This window comes from Arvicola amphibius, chromosome 12 (genome assembly GCF_903992535.2).
Source record: "Arvicola amphibius chromosome 12, mArvAmp1.2, whole genome shotgun sequence".
In the NCBI taxonomy this organism is placed as follows: domain Eukaryota; kingdom Metazoa; phylum Chordata; class Mammalia; order Rodentia; family Cricetidae; genus Arvicola; species Arvicola amphibius.
In genome coordinates, this window is record NC_052058.2 from 139528010 (window position 1) to 139551911 (window position 23902).

Below are 23902 nucleotides of genomic sequence, written 5' to 3' on the forward strand. Positions count from 1 at the left end.
TCTAAGCAAATGCAGTTACAATATTCCAGGTTTTCACAATGTACATAGTAACAAGAGAAACAACAACTTAAAATAGTCGATGTTACTTAAAAAAATGCCCGGCATATAGAAAAATCTAAGTATGGAAAAATCTCCATTCTTATTCATTCTTACCTAGAATCTCTTTAGTTAGACTTTATTATTTCTATTTTGTAAATATAGACAGGAGACTATGGATGCAGAGACAGAAAAAATATTAAGTAACATGGCAAAAGGCTACCCAATAAAGAGGCAATCATTGGGATAACACTTCTCAAAATCAGAATCCTGAACCTTCTAAAATCAGCAACACACAATATTCTTTATTGCTCCTGATGACCGTCATGCAAAAGATAATTAATATTTGCCCTTGTAAGTTCTTCTAAATCAATTTATCCTATGGCCAAATTTTAATACTATTCATCAGTCTACAAAGATACTACTGTATAAACTTTACACTCTTTATGCATTTAAGTGAAATACTATTTCCTCTGGACATTAAATGAATACCTCATCTATTAAGATTCAATTTGACTATCAAATTGAAATCCAGACTAACATTTCAACTTTATCATGCAAATTCAGGGTCTGGTTAAATGTAATGGGCTCATTTCCTGGCACCAGTGCTTCCCTGCTTACTGATCTTCCATGTTCATTTACTGTTTTATACAACTGAAACACCCGCTACAATGATAACTTACTAACTCACCCACAATAAATACACTCCCAAACATCAAATCAAGCATAACAATAAAATGCTCAATAGAGCTAGGGCCATAAGGAACAACACTTGTCTAGCATTCTGGAGACCCTAGGTTCAATCCCAAGTATAGCAGAAAAGGGAAAAAGAAAACAAGGGTGAGGAGGAAGGGTGAGACAAAACAGAACAAGAGAGGCAAGGAGAGAGAGAGACAGAAAAAAGTAGAGAGGGGTGTGCCAATAATACATCGTTCTTCACCTCACAAAGTACAGAGTCCACAAGGGGAAAGACATCAAACCATCACATGAATCAAGCTGTACCATTCAAAACTGAAAATGTCATTTATCTATGCCCAACTTGGATTGGCAGGTCAGAAAATGTTCACCTGAATATGAAGATATACATAGAAAAATATGCCGAAAAGAATGAATGTCAAAACAGAGACTTTTTTAGGTGAATAAGAAACAGCACCTTTCAGATTATACCAAAAGGGACCTCTTCAAATAGAAGAAAAAATTGATACTAGATATGACTTGAATAGGTACAAAAAAATTTAGTGAAAGAAACAGAACACATAAACAATTCTACATAAATACAAACTAAAATGTTAACAGTAATACTTGTGGGATTTAAAATATTATTAGACACAAAATAACATTATTTCAGGAGGGTAGTAAATGGAGTAAAAGAGCTTGTATTTTATTGATGAGTTAACTGGGAACTCTTTAGAGTTTATTAAGTCAAGGGTACATGTCACAATCTCTAAACCTTCAAGAACAATAAAAAGTACAGGTAGTTAAAAAGGCTACAAGATGGAGAAATGGATTAATGATTCAAAACAAAGCAAAAAAAAGAGGCTATAAACAAAAAGCAAACAGGGAAGTGACACATTTAATCCGAGTACATGGGTATTTACATTAACTATAACTAAATTAAACCTCTACTTGAAAACGATAACACAACCCCATTTTTAAAAACCTTGTTTTATGAAGTTTACAGAGGTACTACTATCTTAGCATGAGGATACAAGCAGAGTGAATGACACACTGTGTAAAACACAAATCAATGGAAGTTTTATGCCATAGTTTATCATGGCAAACTTCAAGACAGGACAGACACATACGAAGGGATGAAAACATTGGATAATTTACAAAAAAAGGTCTTATTCAGGCCAGTGGAATAGCTCAGCAGGGAAAGATGCTTGCATATAAGTTTGCCCACCTGAGTTTCATCTGTGGACCCATGACCTCCAAATGTGCACCATTACACATGTACATACACAGACACATATACACCACTACCACCATCATTAAACAGTTTTGATTATATATATATATATATATATATACACATATATATATATGTATATATATATATATACATATATATATATATATGTCTTGCCAGCATGAATGTCTGTATATCACCTGTGAGTCTGACGCCCACAGAGGCCAGAAGGCATTGGGTTCCCAGGAGTTGGAGTTATAAACAGTTGTCATCCACCATGTGGGTATTGAGACTTAATCCATAGTTCTCTTTAAGAGCAGTTCGTGGACTTAATTGCCAAGTCATCTCTTCAGTTCCACGCATTTTTTTGAAGTTCATTTTGATATAATGATATAATACTTAATATCACATATAATCAGAAATCCTTCTTAAAAATCAGGTATTATGGAAGGAAGTGGTGGCGCACACCTTTAATCCCAGCACTCACGAGGCAGAGGCAGGTGAATCTCTGAGTTCGAGGTACACTTACTCAAGTTCCAGGGCAGCCAGGGCTACAAAGAGAAACCCTATCTCAGAAAACAAACAAATAAACAAAAAGAAAAACAAAAAACCAGATATTCTATTCAAACCTATAATCAAGAGCGTATTTGCTATTTTTAAGTGAGGAAATTATGTTGTACATTAAGTCATGTTCTCCAATCATTCCTCCTTCTTTTAAATTTAACTGAAATATTAAAGAACGCTCATTCACAGAAATAAATTGTCCAGAGCAGGATATAAAATGCTTACTACACAATTTATTGGGCAGTAACTTTCTCCCTGGCATTTTCCCCATTGGCACCAAGCACTTTTTAACACTTTTATACACTGCATGAGTTTAAGAAAAATTGAGGGCTAAAGAGAAAAGAAAACACACATGCTCAAGACAAATGCACATGGCAGGCAATGGCTCATAAGCTTTTAATATGTCTTACTGCCAGCAACAGAGACGCATTCTCTTCTACTACCCAGTACAGGGACTTTAAATGTCAACATGAGAGTCCAATCGTCTACCAATTACATTGAGGATGCATTTTCTCATACAGCTTTACAACTGTACTGAATTTGACTTCTATACTAGTGGACTTTTCCAAATAACTAGGTTAAGAAACAGAAGTCTGACTGTAAACAAAGTCAACCCCCAAAGGCCTGTCTGAAATCAGTTGTAATAAGTAGATTTTAGCAGAGTATTCTTAGCAACTCACAAAACAAGCAGTTCAAAATGAATGAGATACAACCAGGTCAACAACCTCAGTGGCACACAGAACACTTTATCTGTGACTGCAGAAAATACCTTCTTTATAATCACATATAAAAGTTGCCAAGTGATTACACGCCAGATCAAAGGACAGACATGCACAACAAAAATTTAACCTCAAAACCTTTGTGTGTGTGTGTGTGTATGTGTGTATGTGTGTACAAAGATCATACAAGGATCTAAAAGATCCATATTTTAAAGAATGAGAGCTATAAAACTGTTTCCATGAAATATATATCAGGATATAATACCAACATACTAAAATCTGTTGCAGTTCTACACACTTAATGTGAAACAAAGTATATTAATCAAGGAAATAAAAGGCTAATATTCTAAAACTTTTAAAACACTAGTCACAAATATTACTCATGAACTATAAAACTTTACATATTTAGTATGTAATTACATATTTACAATACTACACAAAGCAATCTACAAGGACAATGTAATTATATCAAAATCCTCATATTTTTGTAGCATTTGAAAAAGTCACTCTGCACTTATACTGAATCTCAAAGCAATCCATATGGTGAAAACAGTCTTGAAAAAGACTAAGACTGGAGGACTCACTTTTTATTATTTCAAAATTTGCTAAAGTCACAAAATGAAAAGATGTTGCATAAGCACGGACTAATGGAACAGGATAAAGGGCCCCAAAATAAAAATAAATAATTTTAAATAAAAATACCAAGATTTGTTCAAAATAAATAATTTTAAATAAAATAATTTTAAATAATTTAAATAATTTTAAATAAAAATAAATAATTTTAAATAAAAATACCAAGGCTCTTTGCCTTTTGAACAAATAAAAAAAAAAGGCTCTTTGCCTTTTGAACAAATGGAGAAATTAGATGCCCACAAGGAAGAATACAGCTCCATACTTACCTAATGCCACATACAACATCAACTCAAAATTAATCTGAAACTGAAATCTAAACCCAAGTGCTCAAACTGTAAAACTCTTGGAAGACAACAGAAAAGGCTTCAAGAAACTCAACCTGACAGTGACTTCTTAATCACAACACCAAAACCACAACATATTAAAGAACAACAAACAAGACTTCACTGAAATTAAAAACATGGAGGCTAGAAAAACTGCTTGATGAGTACAGCATTTGCAATACAGCCACAAAAACCAGAATCTGCATTCTCAAAACCTATGCAAAGCCAGGTGGATGGGACAGCTGCCGAGTCAATACACAGGAGGAAGCTCTCTACTCAGCAACGGATCCTGACTCAATCAGTACAAAAAGGACACTACATGTCAATCAACCTAAGACCTCCATATGCACTACACAGGCATACACAGGTGCATCCACACAAATATGACACAAAACATGCATGCATATCATACACATAGAAAAAATAAATACATTTAATAAACATTACTAACCAAAGAATAAAAGAGCACACCCCCAAAAAAGGGAAGAAAACAACTACATACAGGACAAGGGAATAATATACAAAATATATAAACAATTCCTAAAATCTAAAAGCAAAAAGATCCAACTTAAAAAACGGGCAAAGATAAGATAGGCAAGATCTTAGTAGATACAGACATTTGCTGTAGATGGAACGGCGGGGCTGCTTCCCGCCACCCGGCTAGCTTTACCCAAAATAATTACACAGAAACTGTATTCTTTTAAATACTGCCTGGCCCATTAGTTTCAGCCTCTTATTGGCTAATTAACCCATATTTAGTAATCCGTGTAGCATCACGAGGTGGTCGCTTACCAGGAGAGATCTTAACCTGCCTCCATCTCAGAGAGGAGAAGCATGGCGACTCACTATGGCGTCTACCTGAAGTGTCTCCCCTCTCTTTCCCAGAATTCTGTTTTGTCTACTCCGCCTACCTAATTTTCTGATCTATTGGGGCAAGCAGTTTCTTTATTAATTGACCAATGAAAGTCCTCCATCAATTTGCAATCAGCCTGATGGCCTAAATTCAATCGCTGAAACTCACACAGTAAAAGGAGCGAACCAATTATGAGCAAAGAAAAGACAAGAGTGGTGGCTCATTCATGAAATCTCTGCAGCTCTTGGGAAGCTAAAACAGAAACAATGTAAGTTGAATGACAATTTCAGATACATAATGAGTTCTGGGCCAGTTTTGACTAAAGAATGAGATCCTGTCTCGAAAGAGGGGGCAAGGAAGAACATAGGCATGCATTTCTCAAAAGAATGAACGTATGAAAAAAGGCTCAACATCACTAATTACTTGGCAATGCAAATTTAAACCACAATGAAAAGCCTCCCTACACCCATCCAGATGACTATTTACATTCTATTATTGCGGGGGACACATGTGTCACAGACTGAGTGTTTTGATCCACCATGTGGGCTCCAGGGATGGAACTCAAGCCATTAGACTTGGTAGAAAGTACTTTTACTCACCCAACCATCTTGCCAACCCAAAATCACTATTACTTTTTAAAGTATAAAAAGAAAATGTTAACATGCCCATATAACTGAGACCCCTGTACAATTTACAGGAACACAAAATACAACAGCTGCTGTAATAAAAAAGTATGACAGATGCTTTTTAAAAATAATATCATTTGATCCAACAATTTCACTTCTAAATACATAAATTAAAGAATTTAAAGTATAGATTAAGATACGCACACCAATGTTCATGGGAGTATTATTTATAACAGTCTAAAGAAAAAGAGGGCAAGCGAGAGGGACCAGTGAGTAAAGTTGCCTGCCATCAAGGCCGAGGACCTGTGTTGGATCCCTGGTACACAAATGGTAGAAGGTGAGAAATGACTGCCACTGTCTTCAGACTTCCATGCACTCAGTGTGGCATGTGCAAACCTATTGTCTGTCTGTCTCTCTTCTCTCTTCCCTCCCTTCCTCCTTCTACTTCTCTCTCTCTCTCTCTCTATCTCTTTCTCTCTCTCTTTCACTCATTAAAAGTACTGAACAACAAGCAGCATATGCTCATAATACATTTTTGTTTGTAGAAAATAAAATTCTACTTTTCCTTCTAAATTCTGTGGATAAAAGATAAATAAATGACATAAATGAAGAAATTGAAATTCGTAACTTCTGGTAAATTTTTTCAGTGGTGAGAAAAATTACTACAAACAAAACTATAGCTGCTTTTAAAATTTAGAAAGGAAAAAATTCTGATCACAAACAAAAAAAGCATTTAAGAATGAACTTTAAACATCATCAAAATGCTGATTCTACTCCAGTACCTTGTGCAGTTTCCGGGCTCTACTCTTCCTAACATGTTTACAGTTTCAAGGCATTATCTGACTGAGACAGTGTGTACCACACCTTGAATGAGAAAACCCAGATCCCACTAGCCTCAAACATATAATACCATTAAACTAGCTAGAGATCTTGGCAATTTCTACATGAAAATAACTTTTTTAATAAGAAAGTTGAAAGTAAATGCAATATATGCACCACACAGGCTAAAAAAAAAATTCTCAGATATTTGGGGTGATGTAATTCAAATATATGGTATTACGACTAAAAACTACATGTGTATTTATTGTATAACATGTTATTAAATATTTATTATCCCAAACCAAAATGAGTATTAATATTTCTTTGCCAATACAATGGAAATAATAAAGCATGAAATGGAAAACATTTCATAATTTATTTTCAATAATTAGAAGAAAACCTGTGTATGTAAAAAGCTATAAACCTCACACAAAAAACTAAAAATAAATACTATATTAAAACATATATAATTTTTTGTTTTAAGTATAAACAGCTACTTTCAATTAAGGCCCCATTTACTGTAAGTTATCAAATCAGAAGGAAAGAAAGAGTGCTACCTAAGTCAATATTGTTTTAGGACTTACTTTAATCTGAGTCTACCCTTTACAAACATCAATAAAGCTACCTTTAAAAACACCTTTTTATTTTCAAACAATCTTAGAAATAATTACATTTCTTTCATCAAAGTAAATGAAATCCGCAGACATTGACCAGTCCAAATTTTCAGTTAAAATGTCAAGAACTTAGTGATTAAAATATTCAATAACTTAGCAATTATTCCCAAACTTCTAATCATTAGTATACTAACTATCCAAATTATGTATTACTCTGCACTATTATCCACTCTTGTTTTCTTTATATCAATCTCCTCTTTTATTTTACTTTTATAAAATAAAACTACTATAATTTGCCATAGTAGGAAATAGCCTCAAACATAATAAAAATGTAACTAAATTAAAGCAAAATGCAAGAAATCTACTAGTTATGTGTATCTATGTGTATATCATGATATACTTTCCACAATTACACAGTAAAAATGTACAACATATATATTTACATAATTAAAGCTAACAGCAATAGCAAATTCAAACACTTGATTTATAAGAAAATGTACACATGAGAATGGGAAATTTTTGGGCAATATTTTTTGGTAACATGAGAATACTGAAAAATAACTCCAAATCAAGAAAATAGCTTTCACTTAGAACTTCTGCCTCAGATGATTTCCAGAGCCTTTCCCTGAATCTGAAAACACAGTCTACAACTACCCTACAGGGACAGAAACAGGTATTACCTCCAGCTATTTCTGCCAGACATTTTAGTTAAAAGACACTTTAAAGTTTTTGAAATAACAGCCTTGTTGAGTCCTGCTGGCCTCAAACTAACAATGGTTTTGTCTGAGTTTCCTGAGTGCTGGAATTTTAAGTATATGATACCACACCTGACTTTGTAAAAGACCAGGCATGGTAACTGACTTTTTAAAAAGTCTTTTATCAGGCCTTTCTAGCATGTTCTCATAGTATGTTCATATAAAAACATTTTTTTATTCTCATAACCTCTATATAAAATTGACATAGGAAACTGTAGCACAGGCAGTGCTACCTCTTCTAGCAGAAGTTCAGAAACTAAAGGCCTGGGGATTGAAAGATGGCTCTGTGGTTGAGTGCTTGCTGTTCTTCAACAGACTTGAGTTAAGTTCCCAGCATCTACCTCAAGCGGCTCACAACCACGTGTAACTCCAGCTCCAGAGGGTCTAATGCCCTCTTCTGGCCTCGGCCTCCACAAGCACCTGCACACATGTAACACACACACACACACACACACACACACACACACACACACACACACACCTTTGCTTTCAAAGGAACTCAAGCCTTTTATTAGTTAGAAAGGCTAGTCTCAAGTAGCATGCACCAGCTTTGTCCTTGGGTCCAGGACTAACAAAACAATAGTCTGCAACCTTAGTCTTATGGCAGAAATCATTCAGCTGGCTACTAGCTTACGGCAGGAAAAGAAGTCAAGAATACCAACACCAGAGACTTAAATAAGCTCCAGAACGGTCATGGCCTGATACTTCCCTTCCCTCCATTTTCCACTCTCAATGGCCATGCCAAGGACAGAACAATCCTCAAACATGCAGCTGTTAATTCCTATTTGTCCACACTTTGGGATAAAGATATTAATCTAGCTTATCTATCCTTTTCATTTTGGTGTTTAATTTTTTATTACTTATAGCAGTTTTAAGTCTGCGATTAAATCGACAGAAATATACAAAGCTTTCTAAAATATAGTGTACACATGTGTTTAGCCCTTCACATTATCAATAACACCTACCAAGTTAGGCTTCTTATTATAACTGATGGTCCTATATTGATATATTATTTCAACCACAGCGTCTCGTTGACATTAAGGTTCACTCTTGGTGTTGTGTGTTTTACGAATTTGTATGAACAAATAATAGAATGTATTCACTATTTACAGTGTATCACACAAAACAGTTTTTACTATAAAAAAATCTGTACTAATCTACATATCTCTCCCTCTCCATTTCCATTCCTGGAAACCACTCATCATTTTTACTAACCCCAGAATTTTATCTTTCCCAGAATGTCGTATCATTTAAGCCACATAGAATACATCCTTTTCAGACTGGCTTCTTCCACTCAGTAATATAATCATTGCTCTGTCTTCTCACTGCCTGAAAACTCATTTTTAAAATTTAATTAAAACACAGGGGCTGCAGAGATGGCTCAGCAACTGGTTTGGTCCCAGCACCCACACGGATGCTTTCAACTGTGACTCCAGCTCTGGAAATTCAGTGTCAGGGGATGGGATGCTCTTCTGACCTCCCTGGGCACCAGGCACACAAATAGTAGACATGGTACATACAATTAAGTGCACACATGTATACATAAAAAATAGTAAGTAAAAAATTGTAAGTTCAATTAAAACACAAGTACAAGTCAAGAGCTGTTACTCAGAGAAACCCTGTCTCAGGAGGAAAAAAAGAGCCAGAATACAAACATTGGTCTCTAGGATCTAACAGGGTGATCTAGTTTGCTTAGTCCTCCCCATATTTACCCCACCAAACTCTAGGCTTGGATCTGAATGCACATTCTGCACATCAGCTTGGTCCCCTGTGTTGTTTACTGGGCTACATTTCACCTAAGCCATACATTCATCCTATAAGTTCAACACAACCTATACAGTCTCTCTTCTGCACCAACCTACTTTGGCCATTTCTGACACAGAATTAATAAAAGATGTCCACAAGCCTAGATCTCAATACAAACATACAAACAATATGAAAGCACAAAGCAGGATCATACCCCTAAACCCACCAGTCCCACAGAAATGCCTGCCACTGAGAATTACCTAGATGAACCCCAGGACACAGAATTTAAAAGCACAATCATAAAATTCATCAAATAATTGAAGGAGTTTAAAGACAAAAAGAAGCAGCTTAATGAACTTAAAGAAAAACAGCTCCAAGAGAATAAATGTCTGAATGATGCCAAAGCAAAGCAAAGCCACAAAACGATGGAAATGACAAAGGCAATCCAGAATTGAGATAAAAATACTGGAGATGACTGAAGCTAAAGTGAAGAGGGAATTTAAAACCCAACAGCCCAACTAGACAACCGAAAGGAAAGCCTCAATGTAGAATGAATTATGCAGCAGAAAGAATATCAGGAGTTGAAGACAAAGTAGAGGATCTAGATAAAATAAAGTGTGTGTGTGTGTGTGTGTGTGTGTGTGTGTGTCAAAGGAAAGGAACATACAGGACACCATAAAAAAAAAAAAAAACAAAGCCTCAAATCATAGGAATAGATGAGGAGAAGACTCCCAGGTCAATGGCATATGCCAGATTTTCAACAAGATCACAAAAGAAAACTTCCCCCAAACTTAAAAAGACATTCCCGTACAGATACAGGAAGCACAAAGAAAAAACACCATCAGAAAAGGAATTTCATAGTTAAAAACACTAAGTATACAGAACAAAGAAAATTTGTTGAAAGATACAAGAAAAAAACACACACAAGTCACATATAAAGAAAAACTCATCAGAATAATATATGATTTCTCAATTGAAAGAGTCTGCAGCAATTCATCCAAGTTTTAAAAGACTATGACAACCAACCTACACTAATACTCCCAGCAAAACTATCTGCCATAGTTGAAGGAGAAAGAAAAACTGTCCACAATATAAACTACCTAAAAAACAATTATAACCAACATACTAAACCTAAAGAAATAACCAGAAACAATATTTGGGGATGAATGGAGGAATGAGCATAAACAAGAGACTGCAGAAAGAAATACTAGAACATAATTATTAAAATATGAAGTACCACTGAAAACACAAACAACAGCACCAAAATCAACAACACATTGACTGCAATCAACACACATCTTTTAATAAAACAACTTTAAATATCATGAGATTCAGTTCTCCAATCAAAAGACACAGTATAACTAAATGGATCAAGAAATAAAACCCATCTATCTGTTGTCTACACAAAACACATTTTAGTTTTAAATATAGACGCTGCCTTAAAATAAAAGGATGAACAAACATACTCCAGCTAAACAGAACCAGGAAGCAAGCAGGTGTTACTATCCTAGTATCTAACAAAATAAGCTTCAAACTAAAATTAATCAGAAGTGATAAATAACAGAATTCATTCTAATCAAGATAACAGTTAGCCAAGAAGACATTACTATTCTAAATATATACACACCAAACTCATGGGTGTTCAATTTCATTTAAAATGAACTATTGGAATTAAACACACAATTTAACATCAACCCATTAATAAAAAGTACAAGAATTAAATACCCCACTTTCTCCAATAGATAGATCTTCTAGGAAAAAAATAGAGACATCAGAACTTACATAATACATCAAATAGCTAAAAGTTATCTATAGAATATTTCGCTCAAACACCACAGAATATAAATTCTACACAACAGCACATGAACGTTTCTAACAGACCTCATCCTGGGACACAAAACAAATTTTTCTTTACAAGTTCAAAAAGATCCAATAACTCCCTGTATTGTATCTGATCATAATACAATAAAACTTAAAATTCACAGCAAATAAATCTCTAGTAAAAACACAAACTAACGGAGATTAAACAACTCATTACAGAATAACAAATGATTCAAATTAGAAATAAAAAATTTCTAGAACTAAATGAAAACACAATTCAACAAAACCTTTAGGACCAAAGCAGTCCTTTGAGTGTAGTATACAGCTCTAAATACCAAGACTCAAATGCTGGGAAGAGTACAAATAACTTAATGACGCACATCTCAAAAATTTGGAAAAACAAGAATACATCAAATCCAAATGCAGTACACTGCAAGAACTACTAAGAACAGCAGAAACTAATGAAATAGAAACAAAACAACAAAAATACACATGTACACACACAGACACACACAAATCAACGAATTTAAAAACTGGTTCTTTAAGAAGATAGATAAGGATTATAAAAGGGGAGGAAACACCTCTCAACACACAGTCTCATTTTGAGATTCCTGGAACCAGGATAGCCATTTCAGACTACCATTTGAGGTAAAAGCCAGTGGCTGGCTGTTTTGCTTTTTGGGTCTTTAGGTTGAACCTCCAATTTCTCTCTCTTCAGTTTTTATTAATAGTGCTTCAATTCCTATTTGCAGATGACATGATACTATACATTGGAGTTCCCCAAAATTCTGCCAGAAAACTTCTAAAATCAAATTCTGCAATGTGGCGGGATAAACAATCAACTTCACAAATCAATAGTTTTTTTCTATATTATCACCAACAAACATATAGAAAAAGAGATCATAGGCACACTGCAATGAATAGCCTCAATGAAAATAAAATATCTAAGAATAAACCTAACCAGGGAAGTGAAACATCTTCTACAATGACAAATTTAAACCTCTGAAGGAAGAGATAAAGACACTGTATGGTCATAGGTTGTAAAGTTAATACTGTAAAAATGTCTATTCTATCAAAAGTTATTTACAAATTCAATGCTCACAATCAAACTTCCCATCTCATTCTTCATGTCTGGAAAAGTCATAAGGATTCATGCTATTAACTATTTACCTAAAAACATTTATAATACATGTAAGTCAGATCATAAATACACATAGTTTAAATGAAATCTCCCCATCTGGACTGACAATGCTTCCCCCCAGGAGTCACAGATTATCTACCAAAAATCCCAACACCAGACATGAAAAGCCCTCTGTTGAGTCATTAGTCAGGGTTGTCCATGAGACTCACAAAAGGTTATAGGCTACTGCTGTTGCTCTTGGTTCCCCCCAAGAAACCACAAGGTGGAAGGTTAGTCCCTGATGCTGAAGATATCATACTCTTTATACACATAACCCGGACGACCAAAGCTGGATCTGACCTGAAAAGATAATTCAAGTTTTCAAAAAAGGGAAGAAACCAATAGTCCTACCGAGATATGATGCCTATGAACTATAACAACCAACATGGCATGATAACCCAAGGGTGCAGTAGTGGCACACAGACCTTGGTAGTAACCAACAGCTCTCTAATTGGACTTAAGACCCAGTTAACAAGAGGAAAATCTTGTCTGGTTCTGGAAACCTAGCCAACTATCCATGGCTGATGAAGTCATGCATCTTGAAGGGGACCTATAATCACCACTTTATTAAACCACCATAATCCCTAGCTACATTCTAAATATTTATCCTTATACTCACAGGTAAGTATACCTCAACCCTCATTAAGGAAGCTTTTCAGCACAACTCCTGTTGAGTGAAAGAGGGGGCAGAAAGATTGCATGAGCCAGAGGAACAGGAAGTTTGCTATAAGATTGTATCTCCTAGAAAGGTCAAGAAGCAACACCCATGAAGTTTCAACACCATGGCTACCTAAACATAAGCTGAACAAGGACAACAACAACAGACATGGAAGAAGAGAGTTCATGAAGCCTTAGCGCTAAACAAAGAACAATCGGTGACTAAGGCATGCTGCACGTGAGAAACAGTCTTCCAAGGAAAGAGTACACCATTTGATTCTTCAATAGCAAATGGTCAGCCCTGAAAACATACAAGCAACATAGAGACTGAACAGGTTGTATTTAAATATTTAAGAATAGACACGGGGCTGGAGAGATGGCTCAGCGGTTAAGAGCACTGGCTGCTCTTCCAGAGGTCCTGAGTTCAATTCTCAGCAACCACATGGTGGCTGACAACCATCTATAATGAGATCTGGTGCCTTCTTCTGGCATGTGGGCATACATGGAGGCAGAATGTTGTATACATAATAAATAAAAAATTTAAAAAAAGAATAGACACACACGTGCACACACACACACATGCACGCATGCAAGCACAATTAAGAAGATTAAGGAGATCATGAATTTGAATAAGAGTAAAAGGGAGAAAAGGAAGGGGAAATGATATAATTACATTATAACCTTAAAAAAACCTTTATAAATACAATTACCTCATTTCTCTGTTAAATGCATTGAAAGTATCTTCTCCACTTTAGTTCACTGTCTATTCTTAGTAATCTAAAACAAGATTTATTTTCTCAAATTGCCTCACAAATTATTGTAGATTAATGCACCCATAGCGCTGAGAATAAATGACTACAAATCTTTAGTCATAAATATACTATATTATCCCGTCTCCAAGTCTCAAAAAACATCATAAAGAGGGAGGGGAAGGAACATTAAAGTTGGAGGATGTGATGGAGTGCTGTGGAACACTATCTTCTAGACATGACATAACCATTATACTCTTGAATGCACAGCAGCTGTGACTACCTGCATAAACCTATCATGTAGGGGAGGATTCAGGAAGCTCCATCCCTCCCTCAGGATTAATAAGCAGTAGACAATAATGAGGGGTAAGGGGCTCATGTGGCTCTAGCCTTCCCTGAGGAACTACTGACAGCTAATGGTTGCTGGGGAGGTAAGATCTCCATGCTCCTCTAAACTAACTTCTTACCATTGGTCCTATAAGCAAACCTTCTCAAACTCACTGAGTCACCAAAAGCAGAAATCAACAGGAGTGAGAAGGGGCAAGACAGGGTAATGGGGAAGAATATTATCAAAACATATTATTACATGTATGAATATATCATAATGAAATCTATTAGGTATAATTAGTATATAGCAATCAAAACATCAAAAGTTTGCTAATTTTCTATGTTAACAGCTTTAATTTCCTTTGAAGAAATCTTTGTCTACAGCTGGGTCTAGTAGTACAGGGCTACTAGCTACTCTGGAGGTTGAAGCACAAAGACAAGAAGTTCATTATCTGCTTGAAATACTGAGTGAGTTTAAGAGCAGCATGGACAATTTAGTAAAACACTACCTGAAAATAATAAAGGTAAAAAGGAGCAGGGTATTAGTTCAGTGTTAAAGTACTTGGCCTATCATTTACAAGTTCCTAGATCTACCATCTATGGAGGGATGGGGAATTTATTGAAGTTTTAATATCCAAAAATTATCTCCATATTCTCCGATAGGAGCTTGTAACTTTTTATAGTTTTGTTTTCTGAATTATAGAACATAAGGTACTTCTTTTCCTAAAGGATCATCAATTATTTCATTATTAGTTACTGAGTAATTCTTTCCCTGTCATTATTTATGTCTTAAAGATAATGTTTATACATACATGAATCCTTTTCCAGGCTTTTGATTCCTTTTTGCTTAACCCAGTTTTATTATTTCATGGACTCAATCATTGCAATTGCAAAGTACAATTCAGCTGATATCATAATCCTTCCTCCAAAAACATCAAACCGTTAAGATCCAGCATCCAAATAAAATATAGAAAATAAAAAGCAACAAGACAATATAAGAAGAACAGTCAATATAGAGACCCAGAAATTATAAGCTTAGAAAGATAAAGACACCACAACCATAAAGGAAGCAAGGAGGTAACTTTGTGGGTAAAGTGCTTTGTTGTGCAAGGATGAGGACTAGAGTTCAGATCCATAACACTCATATAAAAGCTGGGCACAGGAACACACATCTAAACCTTGGTACTAAGGAAGCTATAGCAAACTGAGTCCAGGCCTTGCTAGATGGCTGTTCTAGTCAGAATGGCAAGCTCCATGTTCAAAGAGAAACTATCTTAAAAAATAAGGTAGAGAGTAATAGAAGAGGACTATTGATGTCAACCTTTAGCCTCTATGCATGTACATACAAGGACAAATACACCCACAAATACATACATATAAGCCCCAACTTCCTACAATTTTTTAAAAAGATGATCATAAAGAAATTTAGTGTGCTCAAAAAGGCATGGACTCAGGAGTTGGTAAAGTGCTTATTTTGTAAACATGAGGATCTGAACTTGATTCCCAGCACCCAAATAAAAGACCATGCATGGTGGCTCATTTTGGTAATCCAAAGAGAGGCAGAAAAAAGAAGATCCCTGAGGCTTGATTGACAGTCAGCATGGTGTAGTAGGTGAGCCCCAAGTCCCAATGAAAAATAAAGTGAGTGGATGGTCCATAAGAAATGACAGCCAAGACTGACTGATGGCCTCTAATATATATGTACACATGCACACACATGCAGAAACATACGGATAAGAAAAAAAAAGGCTTTTTTAAAAAGGAACATAGGATAAACAGAAGTAAAAAACTTTGAAGAAAAAAATAACTATATTAGTAACTTTAAAAAAAAACATCTTGGATGGCAGTTAGATTATATACTACTACGGAAAGACAGTGTTCTTAGAATCACATATTGGCTATTCAAATAAATCCAGAAAGAAAAAACACTGAGAAGCTAAGATGAGTGGTGGTATCCGTGGCAATGAAGACAATTCAAATACATACCATTTGAAATTACAGGGGAAAGACTAGGATAAATGGAGTATTTAAGAAATATTAGCTGAAACATTTCTACATTTAGTTTTTAAAAATCTAAGCAAAATCATTTCAAAGAAAATCATCCAAGATAAACTACAATCAAATAACTAAAGCCTAATAAAAGTCCCCCCAACCCTTTGAGACAGGCTCTCACTGTATAGTTCAGGTATGTTGGCAACTCAGTATGTACTTCAAGCTGACATCAAACTCACAGCAATCTTACTGTCTCAGCCCCAATATCTGGGATTATAGGTGTATGTCACCACAACTATTTTTAAGTCTTACAAGAGGCTGGAACAATGACTGGCTTAGTGGTTAAGAACACTACATACTCTTGCAGAGAGCCTGGGTTGGGTTTCGTTCCCAAGACCCACATGGCAGCTTATAACCATCCACAACTCAGTTCCAGGGGATATGGTGCCCTTTTCTGGCCTCCCTCAACATCTGGCACACATGCAGTGTACTTACATACCCTCATACACACAAAATAAAATAATAAATAAATCTTGTAAAACAAAAGTTTTACAAGAAGCAAAAAAAAAAAAAAATCTTGGAAAAGTTGCATATAAAAGTAACAGCCAGGCAGTGGTGGTGCATGCCTTATCACCTCACTCGGGAGGCAGAGGCAGAAGGATCTCTGGTCTACAGAGTGAGTTCTAGGTCAGCAGGTCAACCAGGGCTACACAGAGAGACCCTGTCTCAAAACAAAACAAAACAAAACAAAAAAAATGAATGAATGAATGAATGGCTTTCTGTCAGGAACTACACAAATTACTTCTATAACTATTTATAACCTATTACAGAGATAAAGAAGGACATTTTATGGCAAAAGACCAAATTCCTCATAAAAAACAAAAAACATTACATAGTCATATGCATCCAATAACTGTGCTTCAAAACATATGAAGCAATAAGTAAAACAAAATCATATCCATGTTATATTCAATTACTACATCAATCAGAATGGCAGGATGTATGCTTGAAGTGTTAAAGAACACAAGTAATTTGACCTAATTAACACTTTTAAAAATCTGTACTCAAACACATTCTTCTTAGAACACATTAAAATATTCACCAACACTGTCTATTTTCTATGCCTTCTCATAAATGTCAAAAAGTTTAAATGAATTATGTCATACAATGCATATTCTTGGAACAAAACAATTAAATTAGAGCCCTATAAAATATATCTGGAAATTTAAATAAGTATTTGGAAATTAAATAGATCACAGAAAAAAACTCACAATGAAAATTTTGTATCTTATAATTCAATGTAAATAACTATGTGGCACAAGGAAGAATATAAAAACGAAGAGGAAAGAATAAATGTGTGTTCATACACAAGCACGTTCTGTCCTTCTCAATGCCTATTCTTAAATCTATATTAAAACCTTTTCATAGGCTTGAGAGGTAGGTGGATGGTAGAGCAGCTGCCTAACAAGAGCAAGAGGCTAGGTTTAATCCCTAGCACTATAATTAATAATCTTTTCTCCAAATTTCCTTTAATGGAAAAAAACAGAATTTGAATTCTTCACAAACATTTCCAGAAAGAAAATAAGACCTGTATTAACGTAATAATAAAATAAAGAATAGGAGCTAGAGAGATGGTTCAGTGATAAGTACTTGCTCTGAAATCATGAGGACTGGTATTCAAAACCTAGCATCCATGCAGCAAGTCCAGCAGCCATCACAAAGAAAAAAGTAGGATTGCTGAAGTTTGCTGCCTTCTCATGCTAGCCACAGGTTCAGGGAAGAGATTCTACCTCGAATGAATAACTATAAACTGACAGAGGAGGCCAACTGATGATCTCTACTGGCCTCTGCTTAGGCACATAGGTGTGCACAATCACACACACACATGCATGTGCACACACAGAGAGACATACACACACACACATAAAACTTCTTTTAAAAAATATTTTAAAAATCTCTACAAACCAAGGTCTTTTGTAAACACAGAAGAGTTAACAAAACTTTAAAAAATTAACCCAGTAATAAACAAAGATAATCAAACAGCGATTACCTCAAAGCTCATGATAGTTGTTTCAATGTGCTAAAATTAATGCACCTGACAATCACATTGAGAAAATTTTTAAAAGACAAACAAAAATATCATCACAATAAACTAAAACACAGTTAACAAAACTCTACCACCCATTCACAATAAGGAAAGAAGGATCAACAGGATGTGGTACAATGGCTAAAGGTGTTCCACCTATAATCAGGAATAAGAGAAGGATGTTAGTTCTCACCATCTCTATTCAACACTGTACTGAGATAATTAGTCAACAAAAATAAAGGAAGAAAAAGAAACAGGTATATAAAATAAAAGGGAAGATGATCTACACAGACTATCTAAAGGAATCTAAAGCATCTACCATTACCAAGTTTACAGAAGACAAATTACAAAATCTTACACAGGTACCAAGTGTACTTCAATGTTATTAGCAATGAACTGTTAGAAACTAACATGTACGAGCATAAAAAAAAATGAGAGATTAATGAAAATGGTGTAAGACCTTTACATTAAGAAAGACTTTGAAAGGAAACGTAAATGGAAAAAGGTACCATTTGGAATACTCAACATCATTACGAAGTCAATTCTCCCCAAATTGATCCACAGGGTAAAAAGCACTTACAATCAAAATTCCATTAGCCATTTTGTAGCAACTGACAAGCTAATACTAAACCAGAGAGAGAACTGGAAAGGACCAGAGTAGACAGAATGATTTTGAAGTCAAATAGCAAAGCTGGGAAGTAATATTACTTTTTTGTTGTTTGCTTTTGAGACAGGTTCTCACTATATTGCTACATTTACCCTGAAACTCACTCTGTAGACCAGACTAGCCTTGAACTCACATAGATCCACCTGCCTCTTACTTCTCAGTACTGAGATTAAAGGCACGTGCCATTACACACATTTAATATTCCTTATTTTAATAGTTATTATAAAGCTACAATAACCAAAATAGTACCACATTATCGTAAGAATAACAGAGCAAAATAACAGAATAGAGAAAAAATAGAATAACAGAATAGAGCAAAATCCAGAGCAGGCCCACACATAATAGTGAGCTAAATTTTATCAAACACCCAAAATAATTCAAAAGGAAAAAAGTCTTTCTTTCAAAAGTTGCTAGAAAAATCTGATACCAACCTTTACCTCACACTATACACAAAAAGAACCAAAACATTATTGCAAACCTAAATATGACACTCCAAAAATATTCTAAGGTATGAGGGGATAGTAAGCCATTTTATAAACTTTTGTCAATCCCCATGATAAACTTCTAATTTCTACTCAAAATTAAAGCAGAATTAAAGAGAAAATTTCTGAGGCTCTCAAGTCAGCATATGTATCTTTAAAGCATTTCCCATTTAATAAATATTTTAGTAATTCCTAAGTAAGTCTTAATTCAAATATAGCCCATTGAGCAACAGAAATCTTCCATGACTAAGACATGCTACCCTGCAAGAAAGCAGCAGAGCATTAAATATAACTTGAATAAGACTTCAATGATAATGGCTGAAGTCACACAGTCATCACCAAGTTGAATGGACACAAGAATGACTGACTACATTCCTACAGGAGGTTCATATCACTTTGTTCTGAGCAGTCAGTAAACAAAGTACATGAGAGAATCTACATTCAAATTTTTACAACTACCCAGAGTTTATACTCAAATGAGAATTAGACTTTATTATTATAACACCACTGCAGGTAAGAAACTTTTAGACTAAAGGATATTTGACTTCAGTTGGAATAATAAGCATTTCCTTTCTAGTTTCTTAGGCCACTAGCTATCACTGAATCAGCTGTTCTGCAGTTAGAATATAAGGCTGAATATATTAATATACAGCCATAAGAAACTGATATGCCTGTAACATAAAAACCAATTCTTTCTGCCATTTAAGTATTAAAAAAAAAACCTTTTGTTAAACATCAAAGTATTCTCATTAAGACAGGGTTTCATTATGTAGATAATACTGGCAAGGATCTTCTGATTCTCTTACCTCAGTTTCCCTAGTAGGAATTAAGGTGTGCTACTATGCCTAGCAGCAAAAGTGCCCTTGAAATGACAAAGAAAAAAAAAACAGTAACAAAAGCAAAGAAAAAGCCACACTTTTAACAAACCTTCCCCCAAAACTTTACTAATGTGACTACCCTGATCCACATTAGTTCAATCCCTGATTAAATGTTTCAAAATTACTTATTATTAAATAATCTAGTATTAACATAATTTATGTTTCTCCTACCTTAAATAAAAAGTGAAATTCAAATGAGGTTTTACTCATGAGAATATCTGAGGACCACACATCTTACTATCTTATTCTAAACACTAGCCTAGGCCAGTGCAATCAAAATAGCTTAATCGATAACTTTGTAAACATGAGCTCATGAAGGCAACAACTTCAAAGCCACACAAAACACTCAACCCTCTAAACATCCCCTAAAATGTGTTCTATTTTTCTCTCTGACCTTCACTTCTTCTGAGGCATGGCTAGACTTCCTTTTTTTTTTTTGACTTGAAAATTTTTCTTAGATTATTTATTTTATGTACTCTAACCTTATTTTTCCTATTTATTACCACAAAACTGAAGACTAGTATTTTCAAATAAAAATTAATATATTAATTAACATTTTACATGAAGTACATGAGATAAAAAGTTTAAGGTAATCTTAGGAAGGCCAGATAAAATTTAAGAAAACTTGACAATATATGTTCAATATTACACATTCCAATGAGACTTTACAAATTTCCATAATAGATCTAAGATAATCCTGCAAGATAAACTAAAATTACTGCCATCCAAGGTTACAAAAATAGTTTGATTTTTAGTAAACATTTCACTATGGTTACATTTCATAATATGGTACAAGGAAAAATATCTTATTAGACATCAAGAGCTCTTACATTTGATCCTTGCAGAAAACTCTTCTTTGTTCCTTTTCCACAAGATGCAATTCCTTAAGGAAGAAAAAAGGAAAAAGGAACTGGGTTATTATTCTTGACTCTTAGAAAATCAAACATGTTTTATTATTATAAAATACTCAATACCAGTCTTGGTAGTTAACTCCCTAAATACTTACTGAATGATGCAAAGCTCAACTGGCAAAAGGCATTTGTTTTACTTAAATAAAATGCCAGCCAGTAAAGTGTGTCTAATGTCACATCATTTTTTTTCAGGAAATATTGCTTAAATGCTCATTAATTAATTAATTAATTATTGCAGTATGTGATTCAAAACTTAACTCCTAGGTCCTATCTTCCTATTCTCTATATCACATGGCATCCCAATAGTAACTGCACTGTGTATACAGCCTACTGAACTCATTAACTGCAATAAAAAATAATAAACTAGTTTAAAAGAATTCGATTGCTATATTTTGTTTTTAAAAAGAAAATGCATGAGAGGCAATGATTTGCATCATACTAAGATGTATCTGTGCTCCAATATATGATGTATACCTATACTTTCACTGGCTAGCTTCTGAGGTAATTTAAAAAAATAGGATAATGAATACATACGGACAAAAATGAATAGAAAATACCACTTTCAACGATTTAGCTCAATTAAGAAAACCACACAATGTATCATATACATAACGAACACTTTGGTCCTGACCTTCTTGCCTAAAGACAGTAACAAGTCATTTGGGTAAAAGGAAAAAAACAGTTAAATCATATAGTGGCGTTAACACAATGATACAGAAAGTGTATGCTTAGGTTGTTCAAATGATTCCCAATTCTGTCTACTTTAAATAATGAAATGCATCATGTTTCCGCAGAAATCAAAATTTAAGAATCTAACCCAGGAGTTTTAATTATTGTGAAGTCATAATTTTTGTTTCTATTCTAGTCTAAAAGGGACACATCCTTTAAAGGAATCACACAAACTGCCAAATAATCTTTTTATATTAGCAAATTAAATATTAAACACTCAGGGATTAAAAGACACACAAAGAAGTCTCTTTTTCTAGGCAAAAGTAGTAAGAAGCTTGCTTTAAAATGATACTTTGGGCTTTTAACCTAATTTATTAAAACACAGAAAATAAATTAGTATCTGCTTTGTGTGTCATAGGGGAGATTTACCAACGTCTTTCAAGGTAGGTAACTGATTAAATGGAAAATATACTTCATATGTCCATAAACCTTTGCTCCTCAAATTTACAGATAAACTGTTCTTCATGTTTTGATTATCTTCTCAAATAATTTCAGAAGACAACATTAAGAACCAAGTTTTCATAATTTTTATAATGATTTATAATGAAACACTAAAATATCTAACCGACCCCCAAACTCACTGCCTCATCTAGCTGAGAATAAGAAAGCCTGCACTTTCTGTAATTGCTAGCCCTATTTCCCTCTAGTATCCATTTACCTAATAAATGTTCTGATCAATGATACCATCAGCCAGGCCATCCCCAGGAAAGAAAACCATCACAATTACCATCACTTCAAATGAGTAAAAATATCATAGTTTTGCAAGCATAAACTGATTATACTGTTATACTGATATGCTTTTTGTTTTTTGGTCTGGTTTGGCTTGGTTTGGTTTTGGTTTTTCAAGACAAGGATTCTCTGTGTAACAGTCTTCTGGCTGTCCTGGAACTCTCTGTTGTAGACCAGGCTGGCCTCACAGAGATCCACCTGCCTCTGCCTTCTGAGTGCTGGGATTAAAGGTGTGCGCCACCACCATCCGACTACTGATAGGCATTTTAAAAGATCTATGTACACAACTCATTTTTGTGTCTTCAGCAGCTAGTCAGTATCTGGCACATAATTCAAAACATTCAGAATTTATTTACTGAGACTGTTATATATTCCGCACATTTTCTAAGTTCTAAGGATATATTCTCACCTTTCTCACCTTAAATCCCAGGGAGAAAGAACTTAACACAGATAAGGAATAAACGTGGCAGGCTAACAGAAAACCACTAATAAGAAAATGGTAACAGGGAGGGAACTGAAATTGCAGAGATGTTCAGGGAAGGCCTAATACAACACTACAATACCATAAGTGTTACGATGAAACAGTTATATATTAACTGATAAAAGTCCAAAAATTCATTACTGTCCTATTTTTTTATCCTCAAGAGGAAATGAAATAATAAAGAAGCAACTTCTAGCTGGAAAGTGGTGGCACACGGCTTTAATCCCAGCACTTGGGAGGCAGAGGCTGGCAGATCTCTGTGAGCTCAAGGCCAGCCTGGTCTATAAGAGCTAGTTTCAGGACAGGCTTCAAAGCTACAGAGAAAACCTGTCTCAAAAAAAAAAAAAAAAAAAAAACCAAAAAAACCAACTTCTAAAGTCATACTGATGTGGAAGTCTCCTCTGTGTGCTGTGATTACCAAAAATGAATAAAGAAACTACTTTGGCCTGGATAAGGTAGAACTTGGGGGGGGGGGGGTGTATGAACTGAATGCTGGGAGAAGGAAGGCGGAGAGTGAGACGCCATGGAGCCGCCAGAGCCAGACATGCTGAATCTTTGCTGGTAAGCCACTGCCACGTGGCAATATACAGATTAATAGAAATGGGTTAAATTAATA

At 34.8% G+C, this 23902-nt stretch overlaps 1 protein-coding gene across 1 annotated transcript in view; it reads right to left on the reverse strand.

Annotated features, from left to right (window-relative positions):
* Window positions 1-23902, reverse strand: part of Mef2a (myocyte enhancer factor 2A) — a 124796-nt gene that overhangs the window by 75257 nt on the left and 25637 nt on the right. Inside the window, exon 2 of the mRNA XM_038313354.2 lies at window positions 21267-21319. The gene's annotated coding sequence lies outside the window, so the exon portion shown is untranslated. The remainder of the gene's footprint in view (window positions 1-21266; window positions 21320-23902) is intronic.